The sequence below is a fragment of the Sceloporus occidentalis genome, unplaced genomic scaffold (genome assembly GCF_023333645.1).
Source record: "Sceloporus occidentalis isolate IW3139 unplaced genomic scaffold, rSceOcc1.0.p SCAF_22, whole genome shotgun sequence".
Taxonomy (NCBI): domain Eukaryota; kingdom Metazoa; phylum Chordata; class Lepidosauria; order Squamata; family Phrynosomatidae; genus Sceloporus; species Sceloporus occidentalis.
This window is the reverse complement of record NW_028317002.1, coordinates 4756965-4777290: the sequence shown is the minus strand read 5'-3', so window position 1 is coordinate 4777290 and position 20326 is coordinate 4756965. Positions and strand designations below refer to the sequence as shown.

At 40.5% G+C, this 20326-nt stretch overlaps 1 pseudogene; it reads right to left on the bottom strand.

The window, feature by feature from the left end:
- Positions 1 to 1269: 1269 nt before the first annotated feature.
- The window catches only part of LOC149300910 (CAP-Gly domain-containing linker protein 2-like), a 30158-nt pseudogene continuing 11101 nt past the window's right edge, over positions 1270 to 20326 (bottom strand).

Below are 20326 nucleotides of genomic sequence, written 5' to 3'. Positions count from 1 at the left end.
ACCTTAACAAAAAATGAGTTGTAGCTTTATATATGCTGCTTCCTCCAGTAATGGAGTTCTTTTTTCCTTTTTGATTAAAATAATGCTTTTTAAATAACTGATTTTATTCAATGTTTCTCACCTTTTGAAGGAATCCAGTTCAGGGTTGAAACACACAAAACAAATCTAAAACGTGATTTATGATAAATATGATAAATAATCTCATACACTAAAAACAACAATATACGCCCAGATTTATATTTTGATGTTTCAAAACCTATAGTTTAAATCTTATCATTAAATATCCTTAGCCACAAGCTCCTTATTTAACATAAAAAAATTCTTAAGTATCCTTAAGTATGAGAAAAGAAGTAGAAATGAACGGGCAACAAAATTGTCCAGGAATTATTTGGAAATTTACAGTGGATACAAAGAAATATGTTAGAACACAATGAGAAATCAGGCATCAGAGTTAGCTGACCATATGTGATTATTACATTAAGAATACACTTTTCGAAAGTACTGAAAAGTGGTAGTTTATAGATTGAAGAATTAACATAATAGCAAGAAAATTAGTAATTTACAACCAAATAATAAAAAGTAGGTGCCACTGCTGCCATTAAAGACTAGGAATCCACTTACAGAACATATTTTTTCCATGATAAAGTATAGCCTTTATAGTATAATACACTACTAAAAAACATTTGATGTTTCAGTGAAGTAAGATCACTTAATACATAGTCAACCAAAGAGAAGGCATTCCCCTGCTATTAGTTAATGGGGTCTAAATGTTGTATTTTTCTTTTTTTTGTTGTTTACTACATTCCTGAACAAGCACTTTATTGGTTCAATTGAGGAAAGAGAAGACATGGTTGGTGTTTCTTCCAGGTTTCCAGAATAGTTTAGATCTTCTCAACAGGTAGTGTAATGTTAGAGTAAGTGGGGAATGGTTATCTGAAGATGTCTGACTCAAGGTCATGTCCAGTTTATACAATGCATGGTTCATGTTACTTGGTCTAGCGTAACAAAAGTAACCCAGGAATAATTCTAGAATATGAGAAAACAACGATCGCCTCTTGTACGATCCTTTTATGATGCCTCATTTCAGTTTTGTGTTGTGAGATGTACACTCCATGATTGTCCAATATCTAACATTACATAAGCAACACTGTCCTGTCTTTCCAGCCAAAATACTCTATAAATTCTTTCTGGTAGGCAGCTACAACATAGATTTTCTGTCTATATTTGCCAAAAGTTCATTGGTTTACAATGTAGATTTTTTTGTTGGTGTCAAGGATTTTCCTGCAATTAAGAAAACAGGGATTACAAGTTTAGTCATTTTGCATATTGCTTTGCTGTTTGCAGGCTAATAGAAGTGGCTCATATATATATTATTATATATAAAATAACCAAACCTGGTTCATTTTACCAAATACTGTATATTTTCAAACCAGTAATGTTATCAAATTTGATTTATGACTCAAAATGGACAAGATTGAAATGTATTTATTACCTCCTTTCATGTGGAGAAATAAATATTATGATAACAACCTTGTATTTGTATCAGCCTATGATACATAAGTAAATGGAATTATGGTGGGAGGTGGTAAATATATAGAACCGTTTCCTAGCAGAAGTAGTATAAAGTCTTATAAAGTGAAGGGGGCAGGCATAACGCTATCCTGAATCTAAAAAAAAGACTAAGGACCGATTGAGGTCTGAGTCTTTACATCAGGAAAAATGGGCAGACTAGATGGGCCAAATGGATCTTATCTAATGTCAAATTTTATAAGTCTTTTATGTATTGCAAACTTCAAGACAAATAAGTTAAGTCTCAACTGATGTTACAAAAGATGTGTGCTTATTTTTCACGGTCATCTTGAAAAAGATTAGTACGCATTTTTCCTAACCTAACCTCTAAAACCAGATTATAATAGATCTTCTGCAATTATTAAAACCTTTTTATTTTTAGATTTATTTATTCTAAATAACCAAATAAAATAAATGTGCATATTGAAAGGTAACTTTAGTTCTCACCTCCTGTGTATATGTTTTTTCCTGCTGATGGATCCCATTGGCCGATTCAGAGATTCCAGTTACCTGCCAAAAAAAGAAGTAATAAAAAATATATTTTTTTCTCCCTTTTTTCTCCTTTTTATAGCGCCATCATATTCCGTAGCACTGTACAGTGGGTAGACAGGACATAACAAGTAGTATATAACACAACAATTTGACTTACAGAAACAACAGGTGAGGAGGACCCTGCTCAAACGATCTTACAATCTAGAGATATAGTTGCAGAAGGATGGTCCTTTATAACACATGACAGTTTAGATAGAAGATCCAGCTCCACAAATAAGGGCTTTTAAGCCATGATTAAGAACCGTAAGGTTTGAAACGCGTTGGCGTATTTTTTCTCAATCACTTGAGCACATCTCTCTTTTTTTGTCTATCATGTTTTAACTGGTCTAATTAAATTTTGAATTTTTAACCCTTATTTGTGGAGCTGGATCTTCTATCTAAACTGTCATTTGGATTAACCGAGGATATGGCTCGGCCTTCTATCCCGTGCTCCCTGCAATTTGAAGCGTCTCTGCAAAACATCTAAATGGTGAGCGGGAGTTATCTTTGTTTTTTGTTACATTTTCCTTTATAACACACAAAAAGTGGAAACTGCACCACAAAGTGCTACTAACAATGCCCCATATGCTATGTAACCAAACAATGACTACTTTGTTTTTGTATTTCCACTATATGCTACCAAGATCACTGATGAAAAAGAAGTATGGTTAGCTAAGTGGGAAAGGAGGTACAATGATGCAATTTTCATTTGCTAAGCCACAAAATCCATTAAGGTGTATTGATCAAACAATTCTAAACTGAAAGTCATGATGAAAAAATTCCTCAGATAATGGTAATATTAGCCGCATCAAGCAAATATATCACAGCTGCGGATCACTGTTTGTATTAATGCCAAGCGCACATTGTGCACAGAAAAGACATTAAGCATCAGTTATTTATGATAAAATATCCTATACAAAAATTGAAAAAGAACATAAATACACTGAAAATGAAACTAAATATAAATTGTAACAGCTTTAAGGGACGCTATACTTAGTTATTTTTTTCTCTTCACACCATTCCTATAAACTGAGAATCCAGCTTGCATTTTACAAGTTACAGTCTGCTTTCCCAGGATCACCAGCCTGACAAGAGTTCACTACAATCTGATATAGAGGATATTAAATAGACCTTCTCTAGCATGTGCGGGCTGGAGTAAAGCGTTCCTCAATCCGTTCCTGAGTAACCTGGCCAATATGAGTGTTGACATCATCATAATAATTTTAACTTCTGCGCGAGAAGCCAAAGTTGGTTCCAATGTTTAATGGCAGATTATCATGCCTATATCATAACTCTAATGATTTAGTACTCAAAATAGCAAACAAATATGAAGCTTGCTTTAACTAGCCATATGAAAAACATACACAACTTCACAATGTTACTTTTATACAAGTAATGTGCTTGTGTAATTTAAAGAGTAAATGACTACAATGCATGTTTTGATGTTCTGTTCTAAAATATGAATATTGTATTTGAGTAATGAATTTACCTGACATTTCTCTGTGTTGTTTCTCATGGCCTCCATTAGTTTCTCCATTTGATGGCCCTGATCCAGCGCAACACGGAGGGCATCTTCAGTGCTTACCAAACGATGCTGTAACCGCAGGACTTCTGACTCAGTCGAAGGATCTATTAACGAGTAACGCCTCTGATCTGATACAGACTTTTCTTTGTCCTGAAGCATGGAAGGAATGATATGTAAACTCTAAAAAATCCACATACTTTTTGAGTCAGAAATAAAAACATCTACAATAAAAATATTTTGCAGCTGATACTTAAATCATTATACAATGCACAACAATGGTGGGCATACAATCGATGTATTTATGTCAGTGCTCGTATGGGCTGGGCATGCAACACACTCACCAAAATCATAAGCTTTTCTCTTAATATTTTGATTTCTTCTTTTAGTTTCTGTTCTTTTGATCTCCAGTCTGCTTTATGAACCTCTCGGCTTAAGTCTTTTTCTGGTGCTGGTGAGCGTCTATTGGCTTCCAACAGAAGAGCTCTCAATTCATTTAAATTCCTGAAATACCCCAACATGATCAGCACAAAAACAAAGGCAAATGTGGCCAAATCAAGAAATCAGTCTATTAAATCAAGGGCTATTTATGAAAATATCTGATATAAAACTCAACTCAAATAACTGCAGAACTTGTAATTATAATAATGATATACATTTTAAATGAACACTTCTTTAATTGTAAGAATGAGTAATCTGGCCAAACTTAAGTATATTTTTGAACGTCCCATTTTATTCATAAAATTAGCTATCATGAACCAGAACCGAGTTTATAAAAAAAAAAGGGTATTATATATATATATATATATAATATACATTATATGTAGAATATACATTATACATTATGTTAACCATGCTGCATACATACAAGGTGCCTAAGTATGTTACAAATCATTTGAGCATACAGGCTTTACTCACTTCTCCTTCTTGAGTAAATCCTGGCTGATTAAGACAAACTGCCCTGATGTGTCATGGGATTTTCTAGAGAAGGCTTCTAGCTCAGCTTCAAGTTTTTTTATTGTCCTTAACTAAAGAATCCACCTTTTTGTCTCCTGATTTGCATTTGTTTTCAAGAGCTGTGGATCACAACAAACAACATGAATGTCATTCAATTAAGTTCAATTAAGGAAAATGAGAATAAAAGATAAAGGACAGAGGTCAGTGGAGATTGATATGGGGAATGAAAAAAGTTCTGAAGAAGCATTGGTACAGTGACAAGGAAGCAAGAGAATTAAGTGAATGGACACAACGTAAAACAGATTAATTAAGTAAAACTTAGTTGCTGAAAAAGAGGGGGCCAAGAAGCATAAAGTGAGCACAGGCAAGGAAAAGAAAGACAAGTAACGCATGATAGTCTGCATAAGGTAGTAGGATGTAGAAGATGTATAAAGAATAGGTCATAAAAAAAGCTAAAAAATAATGAAATATTTAAATCATATAATTACCAGTTATTTGAGCCCTTAGTGCTTCAATGTGGGAAGACATAGATGACACCTCTTTGTCTCGCTTACTGAGCTTAACTTGCAGATCTGAATGCAAAATAACATAATATGAGTAGTCAAATTTCTTTTCTTCATCTCCAAGGACACATTAAGAATTATTTATACACTTCTGTTTCATAAGACAATGCAGAGTGCTACGGATAATGCTGATCCTGGAGAAATGCGGGGACATTGGACTGCCTAAAGAAACACTTATCTGCGGATTAAAACAATTTTCCTTTAAGCTGATTGATGTCATGAAATATAATGGCCTATACTAAAGAAAAGCATTAAGTAGTTTTATGAATAACTCTTTTTAAATTGATGAATAAAAAACATTTATGACATTGAAGTAAGTGAAGGATCAAAAGGTGACTGCCTCTTTAATTTAATTTAATACATCATTTAATGTATTTAATTTTTGAAGAGTTTTTTTTTTACTTAACATAATGATACAGGACCATCTTACAAGTTAGGGACCATTTGATCTCAGGAAATATTTGATCTGCCACAAAAGGTACCAGGACCAGCTTTGCTGCCCTGTTATTTGTGCAACCAAATCAGCCCTCCCCAAAGAGGAACAGTAAAATTACAAAGAGGTAGAAGTAAATTAATAGGGATTAATAATCCTGAAAACCAGTTCGCCACTTCAATATCGTACCCACAGGGTTGGTTTTTAATATACACCGATCAGCCATAACATTATGACCACTGACAGGTATGGTGAATAACACTGATAATCTTGTTATCATGGCACCTGTCAGCTGTTGGGATATATTTCATCCTCAAAGTTGAAAGCTGGAATAATGGGCAAGCATAAGGATCTGAGGGCCAAATTGTGATGGCTAGATGACTGGGTCAGAGCATCTCCAAAACTGCAGCTTATGTGGGGTGCTCCCAGTCTGCAGTGGTCAGTACCTATCGAAGTGCTCCAAGGAAGGAAAAGCAGTCGACCGGCGACAGCACATGGGGGTCGAAGTCTGGCCCGTGTGGTCAAATCAAACAGACGAACTACTGTAGCTCAGGTTGCTGAAAAAGTTAATGCTGGTTCTGATAGAAAGGTCTCAGAACGCACAGTGCATTGCAGTTTGTTGCGTATGGGGCTGCAAAGCCGCAGACAAGTCAGGGTGCCCATGCTGACCCCTGTCCGCTGTCAAACGTGCCTACAATGGGCAAGTAAACATAAGAACTGGATCGCGGAGAAATAGAAGAAGGTGGCCTGGTCTAATGAATCACGTTTTCTTTTACTTCATGTGGATGGCTGGGTGCAAGTTGCATACCTGGAGAACACATGGCACCAGAATGCATCCATGGAGGCCCAATCTCACAATTTACAGGACTTAAAGGATCTACTGCTAACGCCTTGGTGCCAGAAACCACAGCACACCTTCAGAGGTCTAGCAGAATCCTCGACAGGTCAGGGCTGTTTTGGGAGTAAAATGGGGACTTGCAAGATATTAGGCAGGTAGTCATAATGTTATGGCTGATCGGTGTATAGCTAAACTGTAAACTATAAGTTTAAGAAAAAGAAACTTTAGGGCAGTTTTTTGCATTTATTAAAATAAAAGTATTCTATAACTACTGCAAAATTCTGAAGCCATCCAGGATATTTTTTAAGGTCAACAGAGCATTTGACAAAACCGAGGATATATAAAAGAATACAAGTCTACCAAAGCATGCCTTGAAGAGCTTGTGGGTTGACTGCAATTACCCCATAATTTTCTATAAGAGACACTCAGTGGAAAAAATGGGCAATGGACCTTTTTACAAAATGAAGAAATAAGACCAGTAGCTAGGTTTTTGTTATGTTTGCATAAAGCTATTAAGAGGGGAAATAAGTTATGCCTGTCCCAATGGTCTAACCACACAGTTAAAAACGACTGCATGTCATGTTTTAGGAGCACTGCCAAATCACTGTCCTTCTAGGATATGTGCCCAAAATAAAGCAGCTTCATATAAAAATATGGTAGCTACAATTAATCAGATATCAAATATGAAGGCGTTAAGCATGTATGTTCCTTGAATAACCAGATTCTGATGTGCTTCTTCCATTTATACCGTGCCACTACAGCTGGATTTTTGGTTATGATATCTAGACAAAAAGGTAGATTACTAATAACAGATCATACATTTGCATTTTGTGAAGAGAGAAGTTGCTCCATGGACTGTAGTTTGTTTTCCAGAAGCAATATGTTATCCTGCAATCTTTGGATTTCTTGTTTGTTTCGAAGGTCTGCTTTCTGGAGGGAATCATAATCCACAATTTTATTTTCAGCTATGGAGATCTGTTCTTTCATGAAGGCTATGGCTTGCGTCTGGTCGTTGTATTCGATGTTTATCTTTTCCAGTTCACATACTCGCTGTTCTGTTGCTCTGTATTTGTCCTTAATGTCTTGAAGTTCTTTAAGATGTTGATTGGTTTTTGATTCCAGCTGTGTTTTCCAGTTGTTATTGCCTTCTTCTATTTCGTCCTTAATTTCTTGTATCTTGGATTTAAGGATCTCTTTCTCGTTAATATGAACTGCTATTTCAATCTCGTTCTTGGCTTTTAAGTTCTCAAGTTCCAGCTGATGTTCCATTTTAAGACTCTCCATGTTGGCTTTAAGATCTACTACCTCTTTGTATTGAGTGTCAGGGCTTGTAACCAGGGACCCTTTCAAGTCATGTAAAGATTTCTGGTGATCAGAAACAATGCTGTCCAGTTTGGATTTCCAGCTGTCCATCATACGCATATTCTCCCTTGTGGCTAGCTCTAGTTTCTTCCTTAAATCTGCAATCTCCTGGACATGTTTCTCATTCAGCCCATTGAGCTTTTCAATTTCTTGTTGGTATTTTTTCATATTTTTCTCATACGTGTCCTTTTGTTGACTGCTTTCCTTTTGGTGCTCCTTGCTGGCAGATAAGAGCTGATCCCGGAGACGCAATGCCTCTGTCTGCAGTTCAAGACTATGCCCGGGTATATCTGTCTGGCTTGAGTTCAACAAGCAGTGTTGGAGGTCCTCAATTTCATTGCGACGAAGGCTCAGTTCCTCCTCCAACTGTTGGATTCTGGACTGCTCTGCTACAGTTGTAAGCTACAGAAACGGGAGTAAATATGGAGAATTAGACTATATATAGATTACCTTTGTTAATGTAAAGGTTTAATTACTTATTTTACACCAAGGTACAGTGTATCTAATTTTAAAATTATGATTTCTAAACACAAGGTTAAATGTTCATTGCAATACTGGATAAAGATGACAGCAGTGCGCGGCAGATAATACAAGATCGAATCTTTTGTGATGGGACTGGGAGTAATCAGTACACTAAAAAAAGTCATCATACGCAGGACCCCTGAAGCCACAATTGACTGCCACTGATCCTTTTTAATAAAATATGGAGATTGAAACAGAGTAAATAACACAAAACCTTAACTTTTCCTCTCACTGATTTCTGGGCCAAGAAAGTTTTGTCCTCTGAAGTCACTACAAATTCAGGAGGGCGTTGTGACACCTCGAAGTCCGCGGGCCGCACGTTGGACGCCCCTGGTCTACATGATCTACTAGCGTTAGAGATACAACGCACAGTAGAGAGCTCTCTAGTAGAGAGGTAGGGTGCATTGGGATGACACACTTTGACATTTCTTTGTGACTGGAAATAGGAATGTGGGTCCCACAAATATCGTTTACAAGCGCCACTGTTCTGGTGCCATGTTAGTACCCTGGACAGCAGTCTTAGATGACTAACTACAATGACTGTACAAAGAGAATATTATTATTAGTATTTATTGTTTTATATAGCGCCATCAAATTCCGAAGCGCTGTACAATGGGCAGACAGGACATAACAAATATTATATATGATAACAATTTGACTTACAGAAACAACAGGTAAGGAGGGCCCGACTCTGAAGTACACCTAGAAGTTTGAAAAGGAGCATGTAAATTACAATGGTGCAATATCCATGATTATGATACTCATACATGCAAATATAGAGTTGTATTATTGGTGACCATACAGTTTTATTATTAGTATTAGCAATATTATATAAATCTGTGCAATTTGTAGCTCCCTTTGTGCTAGCAGATTGAGCAATATGATGCTAACCTCTTTAAAACATTTACCTTTCAATTAACTTAAAGGATCCATTTACGACTGGGCCTATTTTTAGGAAACTCATAATTGGTAAGTAGAACATTGAGTATTTATTTAAAACAGGCAAAATACAGTCTCCAGTTTATTTTTTTTGGGTATTGTAACCAGTTTGCTTGGACTATTGAACTCAGATTCAGGACGAAGCCAATATTTGGATCCTGAGTCATACCAAAAAATTAAACCAGACTATTACAACAGTTGTAAATGCCAAACTGAAGGGGAAATCAGGAACAAATAAGAAAAATCAAAGTCAGTAGGCCAAGCAACAGATCAGGCACAAATACAAGGATTACACAGGCAACAGGACCCCTGAGCAACCAACTGAGGGACACATGCAGAACGTCTACCTGCCAATTACCGTAACTGGAGGACTTGATAACAAGTATTGGTTGCATGGACACAATTCATAATACTTTATGTCTTGTACTTCCCTTTTGTCACCTTATTATGGAGCTCTTTTTTGTTTTTTGTAAATCTATATTTAATTGGATATTTTTGTGGAAATAAACATACAGATAACACAATCATAAATACCGGTAATAGGAGATCCTTAATGGACATTATACAATTTATTTGATTTAATAAAAAAAGAAACTTTAGTCTTTTGTCCCATAGGCCTTGTAGTTCGGTTCGGGCGAATATTCGTGCACATTCTTTGTGTTCGTATTTTTCTTTGTTTTTTTGTAGAAGGGGTTAATACGGGGTTAACGCGGCTTTGGTTGTGTGTCTTTGTATATGTTTTGCCGCCGCCATGTTCGTTTCTTCGGTCTTCGGGCTGGACAATTAAAACGCACCCTTCGTGTTCGTTTTCATGTTTGCCTGAATACGAATGCACAAGTCTACTTGTAGGTACTTACAGTGGTAAATAATGAAACACCCTAAATCAGCCAAGGACTTAGCAAAGGGTTACTAAGAAAAAATGTCAGAATGCACACAAATATAGTATACAGGGCAAAGGTACAAAACAATATGAAAAACACATTTTTCCACAAAATTCGAGCGCTTAACAAAAACCCAGTGGTTTGCTATGTCCCATATAGTTTTGACCACAATGATGAATGGATATGACTTCTAATGTTTTCAGAGTATGCAAAGAATTGTGGAAAAACTGCAAAATCTACAATATAAGTATGTAGATTAACCCTCTTCAATTAACCCTCTTCAATATTGATACAAGAGTTTTCTTGTACCTAGACGTTTTCACTTCAGTGCCTGGGATACTTTGTAGTCTGGTTAGTGATGACATCTTTTTATGCCTCACAATTGCTTTTTAATAAAGTCAGATTGGACCCTTAAATGAGGACCTTTTGATCAGGAAACAATTTCAGGTGTATTGCATGTTCATTGTTTAAATTGTGTTCTATGTCTTATATTAATACATGTTTCTGTAGATGAAATGACTTAGAAGTCCATATTTCTAGGTTAATGAGTTATTAGGGGGGGATGTTTATATGCACAATTTATTCTCCAATAGCTTTTTTTAAACATATGCAGTGCATAACATCCAGTATAGTATCTGTTTAATATGTGATATACTTAAAAAGTTTTTTTTTAGATTTTATTTTTTTTAACCTGATGCTAAGCTAAGGGGTTAATTTTTAAAAAAAGTTTATATTTTGTAGTTAGTGTGGTGGGGTTAGTTGATAATTAGTGAGATATGGTTAGGTTTAGGGTTTAAACCTAAAAAAGAGAAGATTTTATATAAATGAACATTATATATAAATATAGGGTTTCCAAATTATGGCATGTTAACAAATGTTTTTGGGTTTTTTTAAATCTATTTTTTTTTAAATGTTATTCATGAAAATATATTAATATGGTGCCTATTGTTCCCAAAAAGTGCAGACTCTATACAAAATAATGAGCACAAATGCAAAACAAAATCCAGTGCAATCGTGGTGGAAAATCAAAAACCGCCATGATGTAGCTCTTGCTCACAGTATAACCCCCCATACACACAAACTTTAAGCCAAAAGGCCAAGTCTGTAACAAAAAGACAGAATACTGATGTTTAGCATGGCTCATGGTTTTGCATGAGGCAGAGAATTCCACCTACGTATAGCATCATTAGTCAAGGTCATGAATGTCTTTGGCAGGCATTGTGGTCCACCTGACCCAACCTCATGGCCTGTTATATTCCTGTTATTTTCAACCATGATATAGGTTTGTCATAAGGTTTGATTTCTCCAAGAGACGTTACCTAGAAGCTCAACCATAGGGGAATAATGGTCTTTGACCAAAGGTCCAGACCTCGACCAAGCATCGTAACATCTCCATTCTTTCTGCTACTATGTAAAAAAAAACCTTTTCATTATTATTTTTTTTGACTGATTGTGCTATTGCATTCTGTAAGTTATTAAACAGGTTTCTTGCTTTATACTTATGATTTATAGATCCATCCCTTGTTCCTGTCTAGGTTACTGAAAGATCTGAGGGCAAAACTGCCAGGGAATCATTATATGGCCCTGGCTGTTACTATGTTCCAAGTTGTGTTTGAAGAAATGAAGGTAAAAGGAGAAATAGAAAAATACATAATTTGGTTAATAATGGGATGAAAACTGCAAGTGTAAATGATAGGGAAACAGTAGAAAAGAAAGAAGAGTAAATACTAGACTTGGGCACCAGGGGGCTCTTCGTGTTCGTCTTCGTGCTCGTCTTCGGGGGAAAAAAAACCTTCGTATTCCGCGAATATTCGCCCCGTTCCTGTCTTCTCTTCGGGCGAATATTCGCGGACATTCTTCGTGCTCGTTTAATCTTCGTTTCCTTCCCGGTTGCCTAGCAGGGGTTAATACGGGGTTAACAACACATCGGAGCAGCAGCAGCTGCCGTGAAGGAACGTGTGTGCAACTCTATTGGTCGTTTCGGCAGGGGGCTGGTCTGGCATCAACGAGTGAATTGCAGAACGCACTTCATTCGTTGATGGCAGGCCAGCCCCCTGCCGAAACGACCAATAGAGTTGCACACACGTACTGAGGTGTACTGTACACAAAATGACCTAGAGACAAATGCCTCCTCCGTTTATCATACACAATCACACATCCATAGATGTTTAATAAAAGAATAGGGATTATTTTACATTTTTAAATTGATTTTGGACCACTTGTAATACATGGCTAACATTTGCTACCTATTCACAATGGCATACTTTGCAACAACCCAACTTTTACTGGACAGGACTGGAAAAAAGCAGGACTGTCCACCAAAATCTTGGGTGTGTTGGCAGGTATGCGGATGGAAAAATGTTGGACAAGAACTAAAAAATAGCTTAGGGTTAATGTACGGTTATGTTTAAGATTAGGAGCAGTGCACTGGTTTGGTTAAAGATGTATTATGTCTAAATAATAATGTAATTTTAATTTTAATGGGTTTTTAAAAAAAAATTAGGTGTTTATTTAAATGTATTTTAAAGTTAGATTTATTATTTAGTACTTTATTATATTTATTTAATGTTTATACTAGTGCTACCTACCGAGCTATAACTACCAATGTGTATTTGCATACCTAGATAGCTAAATTAGATGGGACAGGACTGGAAAAAAGCAGGACTGTCCCTGAAAAAGTTGGGTCTGTTGGCAGGTATGTGGATGGAAAAATGTTATAGTATGAAGTGTGAGTTATAGCGTTAATGCTAGTGAGTGTAGAAGTGAAGGCCAGGACAAATAACACGAGGAAAGGTCCTTGTGATTTGTGCATTGTACGTGTATGTGTTATGTGTGTTGTCACTGTGTGTTATATGTGTTGTGTGTTATGTGTTATGTCACTGTGTTATTTGTGTTATTGTGTGTGTTATGTTTGGTTGGTTGGTTGTGTATCAGAAGGAAAATAATGAAAAGGAAATGGAAAAGGTGAATGAGTGGGCAATTGGCGACCCACTCACCTGTTTCACACCAGAGCAAAGCACCCAAACAGTGTCAGTCCTAGACATTTGGCAGCGGACTTCCAGAGCTCAGACACAAGGTCCTAGCGTAAGCTGGCTACATTGGCGGAGGTAGCAGGCGTTGCCACACCGCAGCAAGTGCAACCAGAGGGGAGAAACTGCCCTTACCATTAGGGACATTTGCGGCATGACACTAGCCAGGAAGCAAACTGGCATTGAAGAGACGCTGACACCACCAGCAGCAGCAGCAGAATTGGGAAAGACTAATGAGTGCGCAATTGGCGACCCACTCACCTGTTTCACCCCAGGGCAAAGCACCCAAACACTGTCAGTCTTAGATGTTTGGCAGCAGACTTCCAGAGCTCAGACACAAGGCCCTAGCGTAAGCTGGCTACATTGGCGGAGGTAGCAGGCGTTGCCACACCGCAGCAAGTGCAACCAGGGGGGAGAAACTGCCCTTACCATTAGGGACATTTGAGGCATGACACTAGCCAGGAAGCAAACTGGCATTGAAGAGACGCTGACACCACCAGCAGCAGCAGCAGAATTGGGAAAGACTAATGAGTGGGCAATTGGCGACCCACTCACCTGTTTCACCCCAGGGCAAAGCACCCAAACACTGTCAGTCTTAGATGTTTGGCAGCAGACTTCCAGAGCTCAGACACAAGGCCCTAGCGTAAGCTGGCTACATTGGCGGAGGTAGCAGGCGTTGCCACACCGCAGCAAGTGCAACCAGGGGGGAGAAACTGCCCTTACCATTAGGGACATTTGAGGCATGACACTAGCCAAGAAGCGAACTGGCATTGAAGAGACGCTGGCACCACCAGCAGCAGCAGCAGCAGCAGCATTGGAAAAGGCGAATGAGTGGGCAATTGACGACCCGCTCACCTGTTTCACCCCAGGGCAAAGCATCCAAACACTGTCAGTCCTTGGCGTTTGGGAGCGGACTTCCAGAACTCAGACACAAGGCCCTAGCGTAAGCTGGCTACACCGGCGGAGGTAGCAGGCGTTGCCACACCGCAAACAGATGCAGCCAGGGGGGAGAAACTGCCCTTACCATTAGGGACATTTGAGGCATGACACTAACCAGGAAGCGAACTGGCATTGAAGAGACGCTGGCACCACCAGCAGCAGCAGCAGCAGCAGCAGCATTGGAAAAGGTGAATGAGTGGGCAATTGACGACCCGCTCACCTGTTTCACCCCAGGGCAAAGCATCCAAACACTGTCAGTCCTTGGCGTTTGGGAGCAGACTTCCAGAACTCAGACACTAGGCCCTAGCGTAAATTGGCTACACCAGCGGAGGTAGCAGGCATTGCCACACCGCAGCAAGTGCAACCAGGGGGAGAAACTACCCTCTCCATTAGGGACATTTCAGGCATGATTTCAGCCAGGAAGCGAACTGGCAAAAGATACTGGCACCACCACCAGCAGCAGCGTTGGAAACGGAAAAAGGTGAATGAGTGGGCAATTGACGACCCGCTCACCTGTTTCACCCCAGGGCAAAGCATCCGAAGACTGTCAGTCCTTGGCGTTTGGGAGCGGACTTCCAGAACTCAGACACTAGGCCCTAGCGTAAATTGGCTACACCGGCGGAGGTAGCAGGCATTGCCACACCGCAGCAAGTGCAACCAGGGGGAGAAACTACCTTAAAAAATTAACTTTCCAAGCTAAGAGCTGGGTAACCCAACTTGGGCAGATTGAATTTAAGAAGGGCAATCTGCTCCATCATATGAGGTGCCATGCGTGAGCGCTGTGGACTCAGTATGTTTCCAGTCATAGAAAACACGCGCTCACTTTGAACAGTGGTTGGCGGACATGATAGTAGCTGCTGCGCAACCCATGAGAGTGCAGGCCACACACTCTTCTTTTCATCCCAGTAGCTAAGAGGATCAACATTAGGCGCAGAAGGAACTTCACAGAGGTAAAGTTTGACCATTTCAGCAGCACTACTCTGCTTTCTGCTGCTAGCTCTGTCAGATGGTCCAACTATACTCCCAAGTGCCTCTTCCCAAAACGCAGCTGCTCCACTCAGCTGTGTTGTGCTGCTTGTGGCACTGCTGCTGATGCTGCTGCTAGGAGTAGCAGACCACATCATCTCTTCCTCCTCCTGCACCTCTCCCTCCTTGGACAGCATTCCCATTTTACGCTGCCAGTCACGCACCTTGTTGACCAATTGCTCCCGGTAGCTACTGAGAACATTAAATTTCAAAGCTAGCTTTCCCTTAATTCTTGGATCGCAAAGGCACGCTAGCATCATTTCGGGACTCTCTTCCATTCGTTTGCGAAGGTGTACTTTTAGCAGATCCTTCAGCTTCCTGACTATGGCTGCTACGTAAGGATGTAGAGTGCCACCTTGAACAGCCTCACGGTTTCCAAGGAACACATCCATCTTGCTGCCTAGATGGGAGAACACTGGGATTACCTGGGCCAGACTGGCAGTGTTTGAGCTTAAATTTTCTGTGGCATCCCTGAATGGTTTAAGGACTGCCACTAGCTGGGCGATCACTGTCCAATCCTCCCTATTCAATGGAGAGGTAATCCCAATATTGTGCTCTGAGGCAAGATTATGGATTGCCCTCTGCTGCTCCAAAATCCTCTCCAGCATGTCTAACGTGGAGTTCCACCGTGTACTGACATCCTGACGTAGGCAGTGTACGGGAAGACCTGACCTCTCTTGCTCTTCCCTCAAAAGTTGGCTAGCCTTAACACTATGGTGAAAGTGCCCAGCGATCTTTCTGCAGCGGGACAGAACTACTGCTGCCACATTAGTTCCTTCTGACATTGCTGCCTTCACTACAAGATGGATGATGTGGGCTGCACAGCGCACACCAACAATATGACCATCTCGCAGCGCTTTCACCATATTGGCACCTCCGTCAGTTACCACAAAACCAACTTCAACATTGGCGCCCGCCTCTGCTCCCACCCAAAGGCTAAACATTTTCCTCATTGCATGCAGAATATTTTGGGAAGTGTGCTTTTCATCCATCACTTCTGCATGGAGAAGGAAAGATCGGTAGCCTGCTGCAGCAGCTTCCTTAGACACACCGGGCTGCCACCAGTGTGCTGTCAAAGAAAGAAAGGCATGCTGGCCGCTAGGTGCACTCCACAAATCTGTAGTGAAATGAACAGACTGACCAGCAGCCTTGGAAAGCTCCTCTTTCACTGCTGCAACACAGGACCGATACAATGAGGGGACAATGTTCCTGCTGAAAGTGGAACGTGAAGGAACTGTATATTGTGGAGCCACAGCCGCCATCAATTGTTTGAAAGGCTCCCCTTCGATCATAGAGAAGGATGCCCCTCCAACAGCAATGAACTGACCAATCAGTCGCGTTACTTTATTGGCCTGCTGTTTGGGCATTGACCTTTTGGATTGGAATGTTCCAGGGTGGGCTGGACATGCAGTGCTCCAACCTGCCTTGGTCTCTGGCTGCCAGCACTAGCTGCTGCTGCTGCTGCTGCTGCTGCTATTGGCTCAGAAGAAGAAGCTGTTGGGGTTTTTCCATGGCCACCAGCTATGCTGCCTGCACTAAGTTTTACTTCTGCATCTTTCCCCAATAGCACAGCGTTGTGTTGAGTGCTGAGGTGATATTTCATGCTAGCACTGGTAAAATGGCCAGACACTTTCCCTCTGCTTATTAGCTTCCCACAATGTTTGCACTTTCCATAGCACCCTTCTTCAACATTTTCAAAGTGCTCCCAAATTGGGGCGCGCATAGCCTTGGAGTGTGCCTTGGGTGCTGCTCCTACTGCTCAGGGTGGATGAACAGAGGCAGAACTACTGGTGGTGGGACTGGTGGTAACAGTACTGGCCATAGTGGGACTGCTAATTGCTTTAGATTTGCTAGGTTTTGCTGCTGCTGCTGGTGGTGGTGGTGATGGTGATGATCGTAGCGGAGAAGGTGGAGGCTCAGGAGAAAATTGTGCACTAGTCATTTGGACACTGCTCCCTGAGGAATCTGATTCCTGACCACTCATCTCCTCTACTTCCTCTGGCTCATAGTCTAGCTCTTCATTAGCCAGATCGAATGGAATTCCTGCTAGGCTGGAGCTAAGACTGATATCGTCGTGAGACTCGTGACTAGTAGTAGTGCGAGCAGGAAGAATAGACTCTGCACTTGGCCTCTCAGTCTCAGGCTCCTCTGCTACCTCGCTAGGTGGAGTTCCACCATGTGTAGCCCTCTCTCTAACTGTCTTTACAAAAATTTTGTAAGGACTTGGTGGCTTGCTAGAGGTACTAGGAGGACATGGCGTGGCGGTACCAGTGGGAACAGTAGGCGCAGCACTAGTGGTGGTAGAGGCGGTGGGGGGGGGTGGTGGTGGTGGTGATGGTGGTGGTTTTCCCTACAAAGGAATGAGATCGCTTTGGTTTGGGACCCCTCTGAGTCTTGCTGCTAATTTGGCTCTGCTTGGTACCTTGCATGCTGCTTTTTAGTCACTGGGCTGGTACTACTTGTGCTACCCTTTAACTTTGAACGTGCTTCTGGTGCTTTAGGCTTTCCGTAAAAAACCATAGAGCTTGTGGGCCTAGCCGCACTACTACTGCCTGCTTTTGGTGCCTTTCCTTTACTTGATGATCCTTCAAGCAATGCTTCCCCAAATGATAAGCGAGAGCTTGGCCTACTTGGCCGACTAGACTGATGCAAAGGCTGCATCTTAGAACTGGTGGTGGTGCTGGTGGTGCTGGTGGTAGATGGAGTTTGTCCCTCCTTAGTCCCAAAAGGAGGATCCATTTCAAATTTTGTGTTGTGTGTGTAGTGTAGTGTAGTGTAGTGTTTAAAAAACTATAAAAAAAAAATAAAAAAAAAAATAATGGAAAAACGAATTAAAGACAAAAATATTAGAGGAAGTTCTCTTCAGTGCTACTGCTTAAAAAGTAAAACTATCCCCTGTCCCCTCTACTTTTTAATCTGGCAATTGAACCTCTAATACGTGTCATCGAGCGTTCCGCCGAGCTTGAGGGAATCAGGGTGGGTGATGTTGAGCTAAAGATTGCTGCCTTTGCTGACGATCTTTTGTTGTATCTTTCTAACCCCAAAGCAGCGATGCCTTACCTACTTGACTTATTTGATCAATTTCATAAGTCCTCGGGTTTCTTGATAAATAAACTTAAGACTGAGGCGCTTCCCATTTTCCCCCAGGCTAAGCGTGGATGGGGTGGGTCGTTCCCCTTCAATTGGACTCAACTTCCCTCTTTGAAATATCTGGGCCTTACTATTCCCACGAATTTGGCACATCTTTATAAAATAAACTTTCCCCCATTGTTGCGTCAAATGGAAGACTCTTTTAAATCCTAATCCAAATTTAATCTTTCCTTTTTAGGTAGATGCCACCTATATAAAATGGCCTTTTTCCCCAAACTATTATATCCGATCCACATGCTGCCCATTTCCTTGAAGAAGAAAGACATCCAATGTCATAATGCGTTGCTGCGTAAGTTCCTGTGGTTTAACAAAAAAGCTAGAATTTCGTTGGTAAAGCTCCAACAGCCTGCTCATAACGGTGGGGTGAATTTACCTAACCTACTGGACTATAATTTGGCATCTAACTACCGTTATGTGGCGGATTGGCTGCGTGGCAGGTCTAGATTCACTAATGTGACTCTGGAGCAACAACTCTCTCCAACTATTTCTTTGGCCTCTCTCCTGCATCTGTCTAAAGCTAACTTACCATCGGACGTTGTCTCCAATCCATTGTTATTTCATACGTTGAAGGCCTGGGAGCGTGTTAGATGTCGCCTGGGTTTGGAGGTTCACTATTCTCGGTTCTTGCCCCTGGTCCGTAACCCGCAGTTTCAGCATGGGAGGGAGGATGGTGTCTTTAAACGACTCGCCTGGGCGGGGGGTCGCGCTGTGGGTGATTTTCTTGACCCGCGAACGGGTAAATTATTGTCCTACTTGCAGTTCCAATCTAAATACTCTACTATTCAGATTCACCCTATTCACTACCTTCAACTCCGTAATTATGTTAACACTCTACTTCCTTACCTTTCTGGGGCTAATTCCAATAACCCTTTAGACCAGATAACGATATTGTCCCCCGCCACAATGCTCACAATGTCCACAATATATAATCTGATCAGACCGGTCATCGATTGGGAGTCCCACAGAACAGGTGTTACCTCTTGGAAAGCTGATTTTCTGAATTTGAGTCCAAAACGGGTTCTCCAGGCGTACACGTGCAATTCTAAAGTCTTGGTGTCTAGGGACTACAGTGAGATGTTCCTTAAGATTTTGCATAAAGCATATGTCACCCCCAAGCTCCGGTTTTTAATGGGCTTATCAGACCATTCCCGGTGTTTCAAGTGCCAATTGCCTGAGGCCGATCTTCTTCATGGCCTCTGGTCCTGTAGCTCTATTACCCCATTTTGGAATGCATTGCAATTGTATATTACAGACACCCTGGGCATTCGTTTTGCGATCTCTGTAGAATGGGCAATTTTTGGTATACTTCCTGACCATGTTCCTCCCACTGTAGCGAGAGCTAAATTTATCTTGCTCATTCTCTCAGCAGTTGCAAAACGGGCTATATTGTCACAATGGATTGCTCCCCAACCGCCGACGCTGCCTTTGGTCCTGTCGCGGTTGCGCTTTTTGTTTCAAATGGATTGGCTTGAAGCCGTTCTTCATAAAGAGAGCAAAGTTAAATTTTTGTTTAATCGTTGGTCCCCGTATATTGCGACACTAGATGGCGATACCAGGCTGTCGTTATTTCAAACATTTAATACTACTGGGTGGTTTTGCCTTCAGGTCTTGAAAGGTACTTGCGCCGTACCAGGGTTTTGATCTCATTGACGGACGGGTTTGTACATGTGTGTAACATGTTTGTTTTTGTTTTCTACGCCTTATGGTTGATTCCATGATTGTCATCTGCCTAACTTTATTTTTGGTCACTCGGATTATTGTTTGCACTGTATGTGATACTATATTGTGCATCACTTGTATCTGTATACGCCTATTTTGTCATCTTGTCTGTATATGACTTTGTCATTATGCTATATGCTTTGTCTTCTCCGTGTAATAAAGAAGTTTTAAAAAGTAAAACTATGCTTTGCAAAACAGTTAACGTCACTGCTTGCTGATCAAAAAAAAACACAGCACTTATGCGGCTGCACTCACTAGCCCAACAAGTTCACTTCACTGATGGACTGAGGTGAGCAAAACAAATGAAATAAAACGAAAGATTATTAATTAAGAAAAATTGACTTGG